The following is a 17,644-nucleotide window of genomic DNA, read 5'->3' as shown; positions in this document are numbered from 1 at the left end:
TTATGGGGTAGGTGTTAGAACCTACCCCATGAGGTCATCAAGTGAGTGAGTAAATGAGTGAAAGTTGCTCAATCGTGTCCGAACTCTTATGAAGATCAAATGAGATAAAATACGTGAAGGATTTTGAATAATGTATGTGCTTACTCTACCACTTAACTCTCAGTCTGCTTCTAAAAAGTGTATCTTTCTCGTGCTGTACTTAGCCGACTGCGGAGCCAAGCCGCTCGCGTGCCATATTCCCACCTCTATGCCTAGCGTTGCTGCACTGTTGCAAGACTGTATTACCATCATATGCTGACGAGTCTCTCTCTCCCGTGAGACCATGGGCTCCGTGAGGTTGCTCTGCCTCTGAAGCCCCAGGCCTGGCACGTGGCCTGGCAAACAGGAGGACCCGTGGGTGTATGCTGGGTGACCAAACGCAGGGCCAGCCCACGCGCACCCAGGGTGGTTTGTGCAGCCCCAAGCTTTCAGCACCCACACTTTCAGAGACACCCTGGGTCTTCACCCTTCGTCACTCCCAGACTCCCAGTCAGCCACATTCAGGGAGCCGCTGAGCAAACTGGCTCCCAAACCAGCTTCTCCAAGCCAGGCGGAGAGACTCCAAAATCCCAAAGGCAGCGGGGCCCTGCAGGCTCCCTGGATTAAGATGCAAGTGAACCCTATTCTTAGCTGACAGTAGACGGCCCAGACATTCCTGGGGCTTTCTACATCGTGAGTGGCACCAGTGCACAGCAAGAGATCTAGAAAGAGGCTGGGGGCTTATTTGGGCCCTAGGACCTGGAGTTAAGTGCCACCTTCGTGGGCTCCCTTCAAAGAGTTCCATAGAAACTTCCCAGTTCCGTGGGGTAGATGAACACAGAGCTGCTGCTGCTGCTGCTGCTGCTAAGTCGCTTCAGTCAGGTCCGACTCTGCGACCCCATAGACGGCAGCCCACCAGGCTCCGCCGTCCCTGGGATTCTCCAGGCAAGAACACTGGAGTGGGTTGCCATTTCCTTCTCCAACACACAGCTGGGCTCCTGCAAATTATTAAGAAGTTCGCACTTTCCGTTAACTCCGTGAGGATGAACCTTTCAAATCCAGCCCCCTTCTCTTCGACACACCTCCACATCTCACCCTCACCCTCTCTGGCGGTGCTGTAATTGTTCCCAAGGGCAACCTCTTTTACGCTCAAGGTTCCACCATCTCAGCATCAGCACCACCATCCCCCGTCTGGACGGACGCCGGGCATCCCCTTCAGCCTCCCCGGCTCCGTCACTCTCGCTTCCCTACACCGCAACGCGCCCACTGCCCCCACCCCGACTGCCAACACGTTGGTCCAGGCCCCTCAGCCTCTCGCCTGGGAGACTGCTGTGCCTCCTATCCGTCCTTCCACTTCCTCCCACCCCATCCTCCCACTTCCTCCCTCCTCCCCTCCAGAGCAAGCCAGACCACCTTGCTCCTCTGCGCAGACTCAGCCATGACTCCCTGATGGCCCCCAGGTAAAACCCAACGTCCTCAGCGGCCCTTTAACCATCCGCGCCTTTTATGGTCTGCCCTCATCAGTCTTGAGCCTCAGCTCTCCCCAGTTCCCGTCTTCCACCCACACCCCTCCAAGCTCCAGCCAGAGGCAGATGCACTGGCCCTTAAATCTTCCTGTAATCTTTGCACAGACTGTCTCCTCTGTTCCCGAGCTCTCTTCCATCCCTGCTCTTCTTTTCTCCTTCCGCTCATGATCAAGCCCAGGTTTCCTCCAAGAACTCATCTCTAACCTCCCCTTCCCGGTGAGGCTGAGCTCCTCTGAGCCTCCGCCCATTTCCCTGCCACACGGTTACACTCTGTTTCCAAGTCTGCCTCCCCCGTCAGACTAAGACCCGCTCCCCTGTATCCCAGAGTCTAGCCTAGGGCCACCACAGCTCAAGATTCAATGAAGGCAGAAACTAGTAAATCACACGCATGTTCACGTGTGTGCGCACGTGCGTAAACACTCATGCACAAACGCGTTCACAGAGACGGCAAGGGGTGCAGGTGCTGCCACCTATGGGCAAAAAGAGCATTACACGCTTTCCTGCGCTCTGGACGCCGGGAGCCCTGGAATTTCAGATTCACTGGGTGTAGAACTGTTGTTATTGTTTAATCGCTAAGTCGTGTCCAACTCTGCGACCCCATGGACGCCAGGCTCCTTTGTCCCTGGGACTTCCCAGGCAACAGTAGTTAACCCCAGCTAACTCCAAGTCGGTCTGTTTTCCATTTTGGACCTTAAGGCTGCCACAACTTAGAAACAAGGTCTGTAAACCACTGGCTTTAGTCCACTGCCCACATGCTGCATGGAGCCCTAAAGAGGGGTGTCTCCTTCCAGTAACCACCATCCTTGCCTGGGGCTCCTGTGAAGCCTATTCGTTGGGTTAGATCTTAGAGCTGCCCGCGCATGGAAGGAGTGGGTAGAGAGGTTGCCATTAGTGAAGGTGTGTAAGCATCAGGAACCCCATCTGTTTGGATGGCTAAAAAGGAGCTTTCTGCCCTGCGGGGGTGAAGGGGTGAAGGGGAAGCGGGAACAGAGGTGTTTTTCTTCCGAAAGACTGTTTCCAGATCGCTGAGAGGACCCTCAGATTTGGGGGGGGGGGGTGTGTGTGTGTGTGTTAAATTCCTTCAATCTTATCTGATTCTCTGCGACCCTATGGACTGCAGCCAGCCAGGCTCCTCTGTCCCTGAGATTTTCCAGGCAAGAACACTGGAGTGGGCTGCCCTTTCCTCCTCCAGTCAGATTTGGTGAGGGCGTGTGACCTGTCAGGCAACGCCAGAAGGGTTCAAATGACACCAGTTGTCATTGAGCACCTACCCAGTGTAAATTCCTTACATACATCATGTCTCACCCTCACAACTCAGCGGGCAGCTCTCACAGCCCCTGTCTTGTGAAGGAAGAACACAAGTTCAGAGAGGCGAATCGCTGCTCAGGGCCACACGGCTAAGGTGCCTGAGCACCTGCCACCAAGTCAGGCCTCCTCCCCGACAGCTTGGTCTCACCAGATGTCAAACTGGGCCTCTCGCTTACTAGACAAAAATATAAAGCTCCAGTTACTCTAGACCAGGGGTTAGCAAACTTTTACTGTGAAGTGCTAGGACTTCTCTGGGGGGCCCAGTGGTTAGGACTGTGTACTCTCACTGCAGGGGGGCACAGGTTCGATCCCGAGTCAGGGAACTAAGATCCCACATGCCATGTGACATGGCCAACATTTTTAAAAGAGAGAGGAGGAGAGAGAGAGAAAAGAGCCAGATAGGAAATAGTTTAAACTTTGCAGCCACACACCCTGTTGCAGATTCTTCCTTGTTCGGTTTCAGATTTTCTTTTTTACAATATTTTAAAAATGTAAAAACCATTTTTAGCTTGGAGGCATACAAAAACAGGCTGGGGCTTCCCCAGGGCTGTAGTTTGCAGCCTACAGCTGTAAGAGAATAATACTTATAACCTTAAGTATAAAAACTTCTGGTGGAAATGTTTTATGCCAAACACTAGGCCCTTCAGCTGTATTTCTCCCCCTTCAGATGACATCCTACTGAGTCACTCTCTCCTAAAGAAGAGCCCTGCCCTGCTCTGAAATTCAAGGGCTGTTCAGATTCTAGAAACATAACTGCGGACCAAATACAGTTCACCTCAGTGCTATGAGATGGCAGAAGCAAGTACAATGGGTAGAAAGAACCTCAAGGATAAGATATCAAGAGTTCTCGGCTCTAGTCTGGGCCTTGAACAAAGGATTTAGAATCTTACTAGGCTTCCCTGGTGGCTCAGCTGGTAAAGAACCCACCTGTGAATGCAGGAGACACAAGAGTCATGGGTTCGATCTCTGGGTCGGGAATATTCCCGAGAGAAGGTAATGGCAACCCGATCCAGTACTCTTGCCTGGAAAATTCCGCTGACAGAGGAGTCTGGCGGCCTACAGTCCACGGGATTGCAGAGTTGGGTGTAACAGCGCATGCGCACACACGGTCCACGGGATTGCGGAGTCGGGTATAACGGAGCGCGTGCGCACATGCATGCCAGCTGTGGGCCCTGGACCCGCAGCATCCGCATTAGCTGGGAGGGCATTAGAAGTGCCGACGGGGACTCCCTGGTGGTTCAGTGGTTAGAACTCTGTGCTCCCAATGTAGGGGGCACGGGTTCCATCCCTGGTTAGGGAAGATGCCACATGTTTCAAGGCCAAAAAAAAAAAAAAAAAAAAAAGCAGTGTCACGCCCCACTCCAGACATACTAAGCCAGAATCTACATTTTCGCAAAATTCCCAGGTGATTTGGGAGCACGGTTAGTTTGAGATGCTCTAAAACGTCTCTTACGTCCAATCGCAACACGGTTGACAAAACCCTTCCCCTGAGGAGAGAAAAGGTCCAAAGGCCTCTTTTTTGGTGTTGTAAAAATAAGTCTCTGCCCTCATGCCTGCACTCTTTGTGACCCCATGGACTGTAGCCCACCAGCCTCCTCTGTCCAAGGTATTCTCCTGGCAAAAATACTAGAGTGGGTTGCCATTTCCTCCTCCAAGGGATCTTCCCGACCCAGGGATCGAACCTGGGTCTCTTATGTCTCCTACACTGGCAGGCAGAGTCTTTAACACTAGCGCCACCAGTGACCTCAAAAAACTCCCCACTTCAGGACGCACACTCGAGAGGCCAAGACCTGCCACTCAGTCTTGAAATTAAGCCTTCGACTGGTGGAAAAGTAAACCCAGGTGGACAAGAGACGGTGACAGTCCTCAATTCACAGTAGGGGAAACTGGCTAAAAAGGAAAATGCCTTTCCCAGGACCATACTGCCAGGATAGACTCGGGGTCTGACCACGGCGGCCCAGTTCCTTAATCTTCCCAGGCCTTGGGCTTTATGATCACTGAAATCATTTTCGTTTAGATGAGTACTTCTGAAATCTCACAAGTGGTGGAGCAGCAATCAGAGAACTTACTTTGAGCTTTAGAAAATTCACTTGCTCTCTCTGGGTCTGAGTATTCCTGGCCATGAAGTGAGGAGGTGGGACCAGGCAGCTTCTGAGGTCTAACTGTAAGGGTCGGAATCTGGAAAGGGTTTCTAGGTGAGGAGGCAGTCAGGAGAGGGGCCTTCTGCAGAGGGTGACCTCAGTCACATTGAAGTCTGGAAACAAAGGCAAGTACTTACATCCTAAACATGGAAGCGGCACGGTGACCGGGCCGCAGCTTAGGTCTGTGGCAAGTGCAAAGCAGAAACTGGGGTGCGAACCAGCTTCTCCCTGCCTCCTCTGCCCAGGATCTTAATCTTTAGCGCTTGCTGATGCCGAACTGTGCAAATCTACAGGTATACCTCGATTTATTGCACTTCAGTTTACTGGGCTTCATCGAGACTACATTTTTCACAAACTGAAGGTTTGTGGCAATCTTTGAGCAAATGGTCTTGTGACATCATGTTTCCAATAGCATTTGCTTACTCTATGTTTCTGCATCACATTTTGGGAATTCTTGCCATAGTCTGTTTAAACTTTTTCATGATTGTTGTATTTGTTATGGTGATTGGTCATCGGTAATCTATGCTGTTACTTCCACGACTAGCTGAAGGCTCGGATGATGGGTAGCGTTTTTTAGCAATGCAGTGTTTTTGAATTAAGGTACGTACCTTGGTTTTTGAGAAGGAATGCTGTTGCACACTAAACAGGCTACAGCGTAGTGTCAACATGGCTTTTACATGTGCTGGAAAACCAAGAATTCTGTATGCCTTGCTTTATCGTGATAGTCACTTTACTGTGGTGATCCGGAATGGAAACCTCAATATCTCTGAGTTATGCCTGTGTTTGCTAAATGAAGAAATGTTTCAGAATAATGGTCCCTGAGCTTTCTAATAGCACAGTTAGGCTTTTGATAACCAGCCTCAGATGTTCCCCAAAGAAAGGCTGGTGGAAATACGAACTGCTACAACCTTTCAAGCATGGAAATTTGGCAAAATGTAGCAAAAGCTGTAAATTTGTCATTTTTGACTCAACAGCTCCATTTCTTGGGTTCTCTTTTAGAAAGCAATGAGAAAGGAATAATTTATGCACTAGAATGTTCGTTGCAACACTGTTTATCAGCATCCTGAATGCCTAATAACAGAAGATGTGAAGTGAATCACTCACATCATAGATACAATAATAGAGAATAACAAAAACATCAGGTCAGCATTCATCATTTTAATAATAAAAATGTGAAACTATTTTTTACAAATAAAATTCATTATTTTCTTTAATCCCCCAGTCTACTAGAATGAAAGATTTTAGATAAACATGCATTTATCCACTTAGATAGAGTATACTTTTAAAACTCTTTAAAAAATTAAATTTAGAGTACTAAATAACATGAAAAAATATTTATGTTATAACATTTGAAAAAAAAAATGCAGAAAGTCAGAATAGAAGATTACAAATGTGGTATGACCACAGTTCTGTCAGGGGTAAAAGAATATGTGCTGAAAATATTAGGAAGGAAATGCACCCAAATGTTAACACTGATTATCTTGTGTTGGCAGAATTATGGACAGTTCTTATTTTTTATACTATTTTTATTTTCTACATTTTCTATCATAGTTACTATATTTATAAAAAAGAAAAAAAGTCATTGGAGGAGGGGAAAAAAAAAAGACATATCCTGTGGATATCCCACCCACAACACTCTGCCGCTCCTCCAAAATTAACCAGCATTTACTGAGTACCCACCAAGGGCCCAGCCCTGCCACAGCCACTACGGAAGGAAAATTAAGGGCCAAGCCCCACCCTGAAGGCTTACATATACCGTATATATATTCTTTGTTTGACAAATAAGCTGGGATCAAATGATATCCTTGCTGAAGTTGGAAAGAAGGCTGTTTGCTTAACCAGTTCAGCAGAATAAATAAATCCACCCCCACTGGCGTGGCACCTTCATCCCAGTTCCCTGAAAAGCTCCACGGCTCAAACTGCCCCTGAAGTCCCCCTTGGGAAGAGCACGTTTTAGGGACACGTTACAGCCGAGGAAGAAAACTGTTAATCCTGAGTCCAAGCATTGGGTGCAAGAGGTGCAGAGACGCACCCTGAGACAGACCCTGCGAGGCACCAGGAAGCAGCAGGATGGGCTGGGAAAGAACCTATCTGGCTACCTAGTCCCTGGGGACCCCAGGCATGAGCGCTCACATCTCCAGACCTCAGCTTCCTCATCTGTAAAATGGGGCCCATAACAACCTCAGGGCTACTGTGAGGCTCAAAAAAGAGAAAGGAAGGCATTTCATTTCTCTGGGCTGAGCCTCAGTTTCCTTATCTGGAAAACGGAGTAAATATCTCCTCCCTAGTAGAGCTGTTAAAAAGATTAACCAAGGTGGTAAAGACGAAAAGTGAACACAGTAAGAATGCCACCAACAGGGGTCCTCATCCTTAGTGCTTGTAGAGCAGGGAATGGGATACATGCATGAATCTTAGGCCTCAACTGCCGTATCTGTAAAATGGGCAACCAACTGAATCCACAAAGACCCAATTTATGAACAACAGCCGAATCTCCAGCTGATGCTGGTGCAAGTCACTCAAACAAGGGTGACTGCTGTGGGCTCACTTCATGCTTAGAGACGTGCGGGCTCCATGTCCCTGCAGTGAGCACAAAGCCCCCTGGCTCAGAGGCCGCCGGGGCTGGGAGGGCGTGACATTATTCTGTCCACCCGCCTAACGCTGGGACACGGGCCCAGCGGAAGGCACAGACTAGCTCAGGTCACCCAGTATTTTGCCAAATGGCAAAACCAGGACTCAAGCCCAGGCCTTCTGCTGTCCAGCCTTGCCCATCACACCCACCGCTGTTCTCTGCCCTGCCCTTAAATTGCTGATGTGGTCCTGGGCAGGGCAGAGGACAGCAGGCAGCAACAGCAGGGGGTTGGGGGTGGGGAGGAAAAGCCAGAGAGCAGCAGGAACCCAGCCTGCCTGTGGTCTCCAAACTCGCAAACCACATCAGGCTGAAATATGACACATGCTCACTCGATTGAAAGGGAGGAGATATTTTTACTTAACATCCCCCAGCTGCCTGAACACTGGTCTCTTTCTTTCCCTCCTCTACAAAGTACATAGCTCCTGGGACCAGGTTTTCCCTGCTTCTGCTGGCGTTTTCTCAGGAAATAACCATGGGGAGGGGCGGGCCGGGGAGAGAGATGTTGCCCATTCTTCCTGGCTTCCTCAGAAAGCTTTCCTGAGCAGGGGCTCCAACAGTGAAAGGAGGCTGGGCCCCCAGCTAACTCTCTGAGTGAACCTGGGCAAGTCTTTGTCCTCTCAGAGCCTGGATTTCCTGAAATGGAGGAAAGATGGACCTACACTCTGAGTCCTGTAGGTAGTACAGAAAAGCGTGAATTTAGAGAGTCCCTTGGACTGCAGGGTAATCCAACCAGTCCGTCCTAAAGGAGATCAGTCCTGGGTGTTCATTGGAAGGACTGATGCTGAAGCTGAAACTCCAGTACTTTGGCCACCTCATGCGAAGAGTTGACTCATTGGAAAAGACCCTGATGCTGGGAAAGATTGAGGGCAGGAGGAGAAGGGGACGACAGAGGATGAGATGGTTAGATGGATCACTGACTTGATGGACATGGGTTTGGTGGACTCCGGGAGCTGGTGATGGACAGGGAGGCCTGGCATGCTGTGGTTCATGGGGTCGCAAAGAGTCGGACACGACTGAGCTACTGAACTGAACAAACAGTCCCGAGAGGCCCCTCCAGGCCTAAACTCCCCACGCCATGCATGCGGATCAGCACCCCTCCTCACAGCCCCAGCAGAACTCTCCCTGCAGTTCTCGTAAGGTCAGGACTAGATGGCTTCGCCAGTAGAACATTTAAGGCAGCGATTAAGAGCTACCGCCCTACAGTCAGACCTCCGGAATCCTGGCACTGACACCTAACTGCCTCACAAGCCAAAGTGCATTCCTTAGCCTCTCTGAGCCTCAGTTACGTCCTCTACAGAAGCAGATAACAGGACCTAACTCAGACACATGATTGTGAAGAACCAACAAAGTAATTAACGCCCCAGCGCTTGGTTTACTAAAAGGTAGCTTTTTATCATGGAGACCAACATCTCCCCATTTCACAGATGAGGACACTGAGGCCCCGTGAGCCAGGACTTGCCCGAAGTCACTCAAAAGAACTCAGATTACAGCTCCACTCCTAAGTCAGTGCATCTAACTTCTCTCAGTTCTGCCATCTCTAATAACTAATCCACGCTCAGAGACTGTAGATATGGGCTGTAAAGTTCTCTTGAAGAAAACCAGAGACCAGTGCCCCAGCAAGGGATGACAGAATATGCAGAAATCATCTCTATGACCTGACAGCTTCTCACCAGAGACCCAAGCTGCCGACATGAAGTGGGGAGAAGTGACCCTCCAGCACTGGATGGCTAAGAAGCGTGAAGGCATCCAGTCTTCAGCTCTTGCTTGCGACAGTTCTGCAGAACTGCACACACAGCTGTCCACAGGGCCACCTCTGGGGCAAGAAGGGGGTTACAGGGATAAGGCTTACTCTACTCTCTAGGCTTGAATCTTTTTTTTTTTAGAGTTTATTTTCAATTGGAGGATAACTGCTTTACAATATTGTGTTGTCTTTGCCAAACATCAACATGTATCACCCACAGGTACTCACATGCCCCTCCCTCCTGAACCTCCCTTCCACCTCCCACCCCATCCCACTCCTCCAGGTTGTCACAGAGCCCCAGATTTGACCTCCCTGTGTCATACAGCAAGGCTTGAATCTTTAACAATATTTCTTTGCTTTAAAAGTACAACTCAATTCCAAAAATCTCAGAATAACTTGGCAACCTTGTCCAATAGCTACAAGCCCACTGCTTGCTTTTAGATAAAATTTGCTGCCAGTTCTGATGGGTTCTTCAGCTGGGATTCCAGAATCTGCCACTCTGGTCCATCCCATGGCCATTGGTCTGGTTCCAACCTGCACTCTCTTTCACTCCACCATCCAGTAGCCTTCTAAGGAATCCCTGTATCTTGAGTGAAAAGTAAAGTGAAGTTGCTCAGTCATGTCTGACTCTTTGCGACCTTATGGACTGTAGCCTACCAGGCTCTGAGAAGCCTCTCAGTCCATGGAATTTTCCAGGCAAGAGTACTGGAGTGGGTGGCCATTTCCTTCTCCGGGGGATCTTCCCAACCCAGGGGTCGAACCCGGGTCTCCGGCATTGCGGGCAGACGCTTTACTGTCTGAGCCACCAGGGAAGCCTTCAGTGCAGCCCCTTCCAAAGCATCTGCTACAAAGCCACCAGATTACTAAGAGTTTTGATCACTGCCCTCAGGCAAAGTCCAAGCCCTTAGTTTACAATCTAGCTCCCTCTTGATTATGGTCTTCCCTGGTGGCTCAGATGGTAAAGCATCTGTCTACAATGCGGGAGACCTGGGTTCCATCACTGTGTCAGGAAGATCCGCTGGAGAAGGAAATGGCAATCCACTCCAGTACTATTGCCTGGAAAATCCCATGGACAGAGGAGCCTGGTAGGCTACACAGTCCGTGGGATCGCAAAGAGTCAGACACAACTGAGCGACTTCACTTTCCTTTCCTTTTCCTTTCCCTCTTGATTTACAGTCTCAACTCCCGCCACTCCACCTTTCCCTCATCTGCATCCTCGCCTTGTGGATTGCTCAGAAAGCCTCAGTGCCTTTGCACGAGCTGTGCCTGCTTCTCAGCATGTCTTACTGCCCATCGCCTTATCTCCTGGGAAACTTTTACTCATTTCTGAGGTCTGGGTGACCCAAACAGACTTAGTCCCCCCTTTATAGGCTGAAGTTAATTCTCAGTATTGCAACTTTGTTCCAACCACTATAGATGAGAAGCATCTTGAGGACAAATATCTTTGCCTTCCTCAAGGCTCTTAGGCCCTCACAGGGCAAGACACTGAACACAAGCCCTGAAGAGTGCTGAATCAAGGAAGAAGGGAAGGAAGGAAACCCCTCCTGGGAGATGCCTGCTTTTCCAAATTCATGTCAGTCCCCAGTAAAAAAGACTATGGAAAATTCTGGAGTAAAGTTCCTTTCCCTGATTCACATGGTAACTTTTTTTGCTTCGAAACTCACCGGGAGCCAATTCAAGCTCCCAGGGCTGTTTATGATTTCCCTGGCATTTATAAATAGTGAGGCCTCAAAAAGGAAAATGGAGTTTCTGGGGAACTGGAAGCTGCCGTTCCCCCTCCCAACCTTCCTCCTCCATTCCAGGCCTCTTCCCCTTAATTAACATCCCCAAGAAACGTCAACCAGCACTCCAGAGTGTGTGTCTTGGGGGCGGTGGAGGGGGCGGGGGTGTGCGCGCGCGTGCGCAGTGCTCAGTTTCTTAGTGAATGGAACTCGAGGCTCAAGAAGCGTCTAAAGCCCCCAGGAGCTAGAAGTCAGCCAAGTGCGAATGGCGCTGGGTCCCAGGCCGGCCCCTTCCTCACCGTGTATCAGCCGCTCACCAACCCTCAGGGCCCTGCAGCTTTCTCAACGGTGGAACTAGGCTGGTGAGATTCCATCAAGCTGTGGTTACTGTAAAGCGCAGCGCAGCAAGAGTTCACAGGGCTCTGGTCAGAAACACGGTCCTGGGAGAGCCGGACCCGCAGGGTTAGCCTCAGAAAACTCCCCGGAGGCCCTGGCTTCCAGGAAAAGCCGAAAAGCAGTCACCCACAGGGCACCCTGATTGTCCCCGGCTCTCCTGAGTTCTGGGTGTCATAAAGCTGTCCTCCCTGTTTTGAGTTAAGATGTGAGGGCGGAATAAAGGGCGGATGTCTGGGTGTCTGAGGCCGAAGCTCCCTGCACCCCCGCCAGCCTCCTCGGCCCGGGGCCTTGCTTTCGGCCACTGCCGAGAGCAGCCGGGCTGCGCCGGGCCAGGGGACACGCAGTTATGAGATTCTGAGGCGTGTGGACCCAAGCACAGATGGGGGCCCCAGGGAGAAAGTCTGGTTCCAATCCCTGTCCTCACCTCAAAGAAGTTTCCGTGTGAGTCAGGGAAGGGCCCGTGCTCTGCAGGGCGGAGGGACGGACAGCGCCGACAGGTAGCAGCGGCAAGCCGATCCCAGACCAGAAAGAGGAAGAACTTTCTAATAGTGCTGGGCCCAGAAAGAGGAAGGAGGTGGGGGTGGGGGCTCCTCATCTCCAGGGGAGCGCAGGCAAAGGCATTACTTCTGGAGATGCGCGAGGCAGACTCCCCGGCGGAGCCGCAGCCCAGACCTTTGCAAGCCTGAGACCACCTGTGGGCGAGTGCGGGGCTGACCCCGGGCCCATGCACCCCACCGGAGCTAAGTGGGTCAAAGTCAGCTCGAGCGCACCACGGGGCCTGTGGGTGGAGGCCTGAATCCCCTCACTTCCCACCCGAGCCCCCCAACTCTCCCCGACCCCCGGAAGACCCGCAAGGTGGGGGAAAGGGGGGCCCTTTTCCCGCGATGCCCCGGCTGCTGGGCCGAGCTCCAGGCGCGGGCGAGCTCGGCCCGCGCGCGGAGGGAGAAAGGACCCAGAAGCCCGGGATCCCCGGGCGTCCCGGGGTCGCGGTCGCTCCCCTCGCCTACCTGCGGCTGCGGCGCTGGCGACGACGGCTGCTGGGTCCAGCTGTGCTCAGCTGGCTGCGGGCGGCGGGGCTGGGGCGCCGCGGGCGCGGGCGGGGCGGGCAGGGCGCGGGCGGGGGCCGCCCTCGGGGCGGGGCCGCCCGGCGGGGCGGGGGAGGAGCGCCGGCCCCGCCCACAGGCGGCCGGGAGCACGGCGACTCTGGCTCCGGACCCGCCTCGGTGTGCTCTTTGCCTAAGGAAAGGATCGAGCTACCTGCTTCACACGGGAGGAAACTGAGGCCCGCAGCGCCACTGGTGGATCGACAGGAGCCTGGGGAGAGGGGAGGAGACTCGGGGGGCACTTAGAGCTGGGCTGGGGCCAAAGAGCTCAGTTGGGATGGGCAGCCTGCGGGGTGAGATTCAGCTCTGGGGTGGTCGGGCTCCAGGAGGCAAAGCCCTCAGAGGATGACCCGGGCAGTTCACAAAAGCAGAAGCGGAGTGTGGGCAGCAGCGAGGGACCCTGAAGGGAACAAAGGAGCAGAATGAGTCCCGGTTGCCTTCAGGAACGAAAAGTAAACGAAATGCCAAAGTGCAGCCCTGTCCTTAAAATGTTAAGCTGGGGCTTTGGAGTCAGACCACCTGAGCTTGACCCCCTGACCTACTAGTCCTGAAACGTTGGACAAGTGACCTAAGGTATCAAAGTGTCAATTTCCTTATCTGTAAAATGGGCATCATAATTTCGTCTTCATGCGTCTGTTGGGAAGACTTAATGAAAGTCTTAACACCATATCAAGTACTGTGAGTTCTCTGTAAATGGAAGGTTTTATTAGTGTGATGTGAAGTAGCTCATTTGTGTCCGACTCTTTGTGACCCCGTGGACACCAGGCTCCTTTGTCCATGGGATTTTCCCTGCAAGAGTACTGGAGTGGGTTGCCATTTCCTTCTCCAGGGAATCTTCCTGACCCAGGGATCAAACCCAGGTCTCCCGCATTGTCAGATGCTTTACCACCTGAGCCACCAGGGAAGGTGGTATTCGTGTGATGGCAGATATTATTTTAGGTGACAGAGCAAATGCACATTGTCAAAAAGATGAATGCAAGGTCACTTCTAAACAAATGTAGTGTTTTATTTATCATAATAGCATCTCTTGCATTTGAGAGAGAGCCATTTATGATGGATAAGGGATTCCCAGGTGGTGCAGTGGTAAAGAATCCACCTGCCAATGCAGGAGACATAAGAGACACAGATTTGATCCCTGGGTGGGGAAGATCCCCCAGAGAAGGGAATGGCAACCCGCTCCAGTATTCTTGCAGGGAAAATCCCATGGATAGAGGAGCCAGGCAGGCCCCAGTCCATGGAGTCACAAGAGTCAGACACGACTGAGCGACTGGGCAGGCAGGCATTTACAGTGGAGCAGGGCGTAGAACTGGAGAAAGCAATGGCAACCCACTCCAGTACTCTTGCCTGGAAAATCCCATGGATGGAGGAGGCTGGTAGGCTGCAGTCCATGGGGTCGCAAAGAGTTGGACTTGACTGAAGCGACTTAGCAGCAGCAGCAGGGTGTAGAGCAGCCTCTAACAGTCTTGGTGCATGTAAGAGTTCCCCGTCTCCTGCAGCTGCTCTGTGACTCCAAGTTGGGAGACCCACATTGCAGATGAGACCAGAGGACTGAGGTGTCCATTCCCAGCCTAGGTGCTGGCAGCAGCCCCATGTTGAGCTGAGTACATCTCCCTCCAGCACAAGAGAAAATATACGAAGTCAATAATTGCTGGCTGCTGGGAATCAGACAGGAAACCTGGTGTTAGTTAAGTAGCAGAGAGGCTAAGAGCACAGCACTCACTTCCTGGTTTTTCCTAGTTTTTTAATTAAGTAGCAGCCAGGGAGCCACAGGACCTGGAGATTCCCAGCCAGGTTCTTCCCCTGCGGCAACCGTTTTCTACATCTCTAGCGATGACAGGGATGTGATTTAGGTCATACGTGAATGGTCTAGTGGTTTTCCCTACTTTCTTCAATTTAAGTCTGAATTTGGCAATAAGGAGTTCATGATCTGAGCCACAGTCAGGTCCTGGTCTTGTTTTCGCTGACTGTATAGAGCTTCTCCCTCTTTGGCTGCAAAGAATATAATCAATCTGATTTTGGTGTTGACCATCTGGTGATGTCCATGTGCAGAGTCTTCTCTTGTGTTGTTGGAAGAGGGTGTTTGCTATGACCAGTGGGTTCTCTTGGCAAAACTCTATTAGCTTTTGCCCTGCTTCATTCTGTATTCCAAGGCCAAATTTGCCTGTTACTCCAGGTGTTTCTTGACTTTCTACTTTTGCATTCCAGTCCCCTATAATGAATGAAAAGGACATCTTTTTTGGGTGTTAGCTCTAAAAGGTCTTATAGGTCTTCATAGAACCCTTCAACTTCAGCTTCTTCAGTGTTACTGGTTGGGGCATAGGCTTGGACTACTGTGATATTGAATGGTTTGCCTTGGAACGAACAGAGATCATTCTGTCATTTTTGAGATTGCATCCAAGTACTGCATTTTGGACTCTTTTGTTGACCATGATGGCTACTCCATTTCCTCTAAGGGATTCCTGCCCACAGTAGTAGATATAATGGTCATCTGAGTTAAATTCACCCATTCCAGTCCATTTTAGTTCGCTGATTCCTAGAATGTCGACGTTCACCCTTGCCATCTCCTTTTGACCACTTCCAGTTTGCCTTGATTCGTGGACCTGACATTCCAGGTTCCTATGCAATATTGCTCTTTACAGCATCGACCTTGCTTCTATCACCAGTCACATCCACAGCTGGGGATTGTTTTTGCTTTGGCTCCATCCCTTTGTTCTTTCTGGAGTTATTTCTCCACTGATCTCCAGTAGTATATTGGGCACCTACCGACCTGGGGAGTTCCTCTTTCAGTATCCTATCCTTTTGCCTTTTCATACTGTTCATGGGGTTCTCAGGGGAAGAATACTGAAGTGGTTTGCCATTCCCTTCTCCAGTGGACCACATTCTGTCAGGTATGACCGAAATAAAATCCCTTATGATTATACAGTGGAAGTGAGAAAGATTTAAGGGACTAGATCTGATAGACACAGTGACTGATGAACTATGGATGGAGGTTCCTGACATTGTACAGGAGGCAGGGATCAAGACCATTCCCATGCAAAAGAAATGCAAAAAAGCAAAATGGCTGTCTGAGGAGGCCTTACAAATAGCTGTGAAAAGAAGAGAAGTGAAAAGGAAAGATATAAGCATCTGAATGCAGAGTTCCAAAGAATAGCAAGGAGAGATAAGAAAGCCTTCCTCAGCGATCATGCAAAGAAATAGAGGAAAACAACAGAATGGGAAAGACTAGAGATCTCTTCAAGAAAATTAGAGATGCCAAGGGAACATTTCATGCAAAGATGGGCACAATAAAGGACAGAAATGGTATGGACCTAACAGAAGCAGAAGATATTAAGAAGAGGTGGCAAGAATACACAGGAGAACTGTACAAAAAAAGATCTTCATGACCAAGATAATCACGATGGTGTGATCACTGACCTAGAGCCAGACATCCGGGAATGTGAAGTCAAGTGGGCCTTAGAAAGCATCACTACGAACAAAGCTAGTGGAGGTGATGGAATTCCAGTTGAGCTATTTCAAGTCCTAAAAGATGATACTGTGAAAGTGTTGCCCTTAATATGCCAGCAAATTTGGAAAACTCAGCAGTGGCCACAGGACTGGAAAAGGTCAGTTTTCATTCCAATCCCAAAGAAAGGCAATGCGAAAGAATGCTCAAACTACCGCACAGTTGCACTCATCTCACATGCTAGTAAAGTAATGCTCAAAATTCTCCAAGCCAGGCTTCAGCAATACGTGAACCATGAACTTCCAGATGTTCAAGCTGGTTTTAGAAAAGGCAGAGGAACCAGAGATCAAATTGCCAACATCTGCTGGATCATGGAAAAAGCAAGAGAGTTCCAGAAAAACATCTATTTCTGCTGTATTGACTATGCCAAAGCCTTTGACTGTGTGGATCACAATAAACTGTGGAAACTTCTGAAAGAGATGGGAATACCAGACCACCTGACCTGCCTCTTGAGAAACCTATATGCAGGTCAGGAAGCAACAGTTAGAACTGGACATGGAACAACAGACTGGTTCTAAATAGGAAGAGGAGGAAGTCAAGGCTGTATATTGTCACCCTGTTTATTTAACTTATATGCAGAGTACATCATGAGAAACGCTGGACTAGAAGAAGCACAAGCTGGAATCAAGATCGCCGGGAGAATATCAATAACCTCAGATATGCAGATGACACCACCCTTATGGCAGAAAGTGAAGAGGAACTCAAAAGCCTCTTGATGAAAGTGAAAGAGGAGAGTGAAAAAGTTGGCTTAAAACTCAACATTCAGAAAACGAAGATCATGGCATCCAGTCCCATCACTTCATGGGAAATAGATGGGGAAACAGTGGAAATGGTGTCAGACTTTATTTTTTAGGGCTCCAAAATCAGTGCAGATGGTGACTGCAGTCATGAAATTAAAAGACGCTTACTCCTTGGAAGGAAAGTTATGACCAACCTAGATAGCATATTCAAAAGCAGACTCTGCCAACAACGGTCCGTCTAGTCAAGGCTATGGTTTTTCCAGTGGTCATGTATGGATGTGAGAGTTGGACTGTGAAGAAAGCTGAGCTCCGAAGAATCGATGCTTTTGAACTGTGGTGTTGGAGAAGACTCTTGAGAGTCCCTTGGACTGCAAGGAGGTCCAACCAGTCCATCCTAAGGGAGATCAGTCCTGGGTGTTCATTGGAAGGACTGATGCTAAAGCTGAAAGTCCAATACTTTGGCCACCTCATGCGAAGAGTTGACTCATTGGAAAAGACTCTGATGCTGGGAGGGATTGGGGGCAAGAGGAGAAGGGGACGACAGAGGATGAGATGGCTGCATGGCATCACCGACTTGATGAACATGAGTCTGAGTGAACTCCGGGAGTTGGTGATGGACAGGGAGGCCTGGCGTGCTGCGATTCATGGGGTCGCAAAGAGTCGGACAGGACTGAGCGACTGAACTGAACTGAACTGAGTGATGGCAGGAACCATTTCTTGAGTGCTTGGGCCATGCTCTGGGCTTCCCAAATGCTGCCGACCTTCATCCTCACCTCCTTGCGTGCTTGATTCGCCCCCTCCCCTGCACACTCCCCATCC

The 17,644-nt window shown here is 50.2% G+C and overlaps 1 protein-coding gene across 2 annotated transcripts in view; it reads right to left on the bottom strand.

Moving 5' to 3' along the window:
• The window catches only part of GSN (gelsolin), a 61,242-nt gene extending 48,630 nt beyond the window's left edge, over positions 1–12,612 (bottom strand). For both annotated transcript variants that reach the window (XM_025282359.3, XM_025282360.3), the window contains exon 1: positions 12,488–12,612. The gene's annotated coding sequence lies outside the window, so the exon portion shown is untranslated. The remainder of the gene's footprint in view (positions 1–12,487) is intronic.
• Between the last annotated feature and the right edge of the window lie 5,032 nt (positions 12,613–17,644).

The sequence above is a fragment of the Bubalus bubalis genome, chromosome 3, assembly GCF_019923935.1.
Source record: "Bubalus bubalis isolate 160015118507 breed Murrah chromosome 3, NDDB_SH_1, whole genome shotgun sequence".
Classification (NCBI taxonomy): Eukaryota; Metazoa; Chordata; class Mammalia; order Artiodactyla; family Bovidae; genus Bubalus; species Bubalus bubalis.
This window is presented reverse-complemented; position numbering and strand designations above follow the sequence as displayed.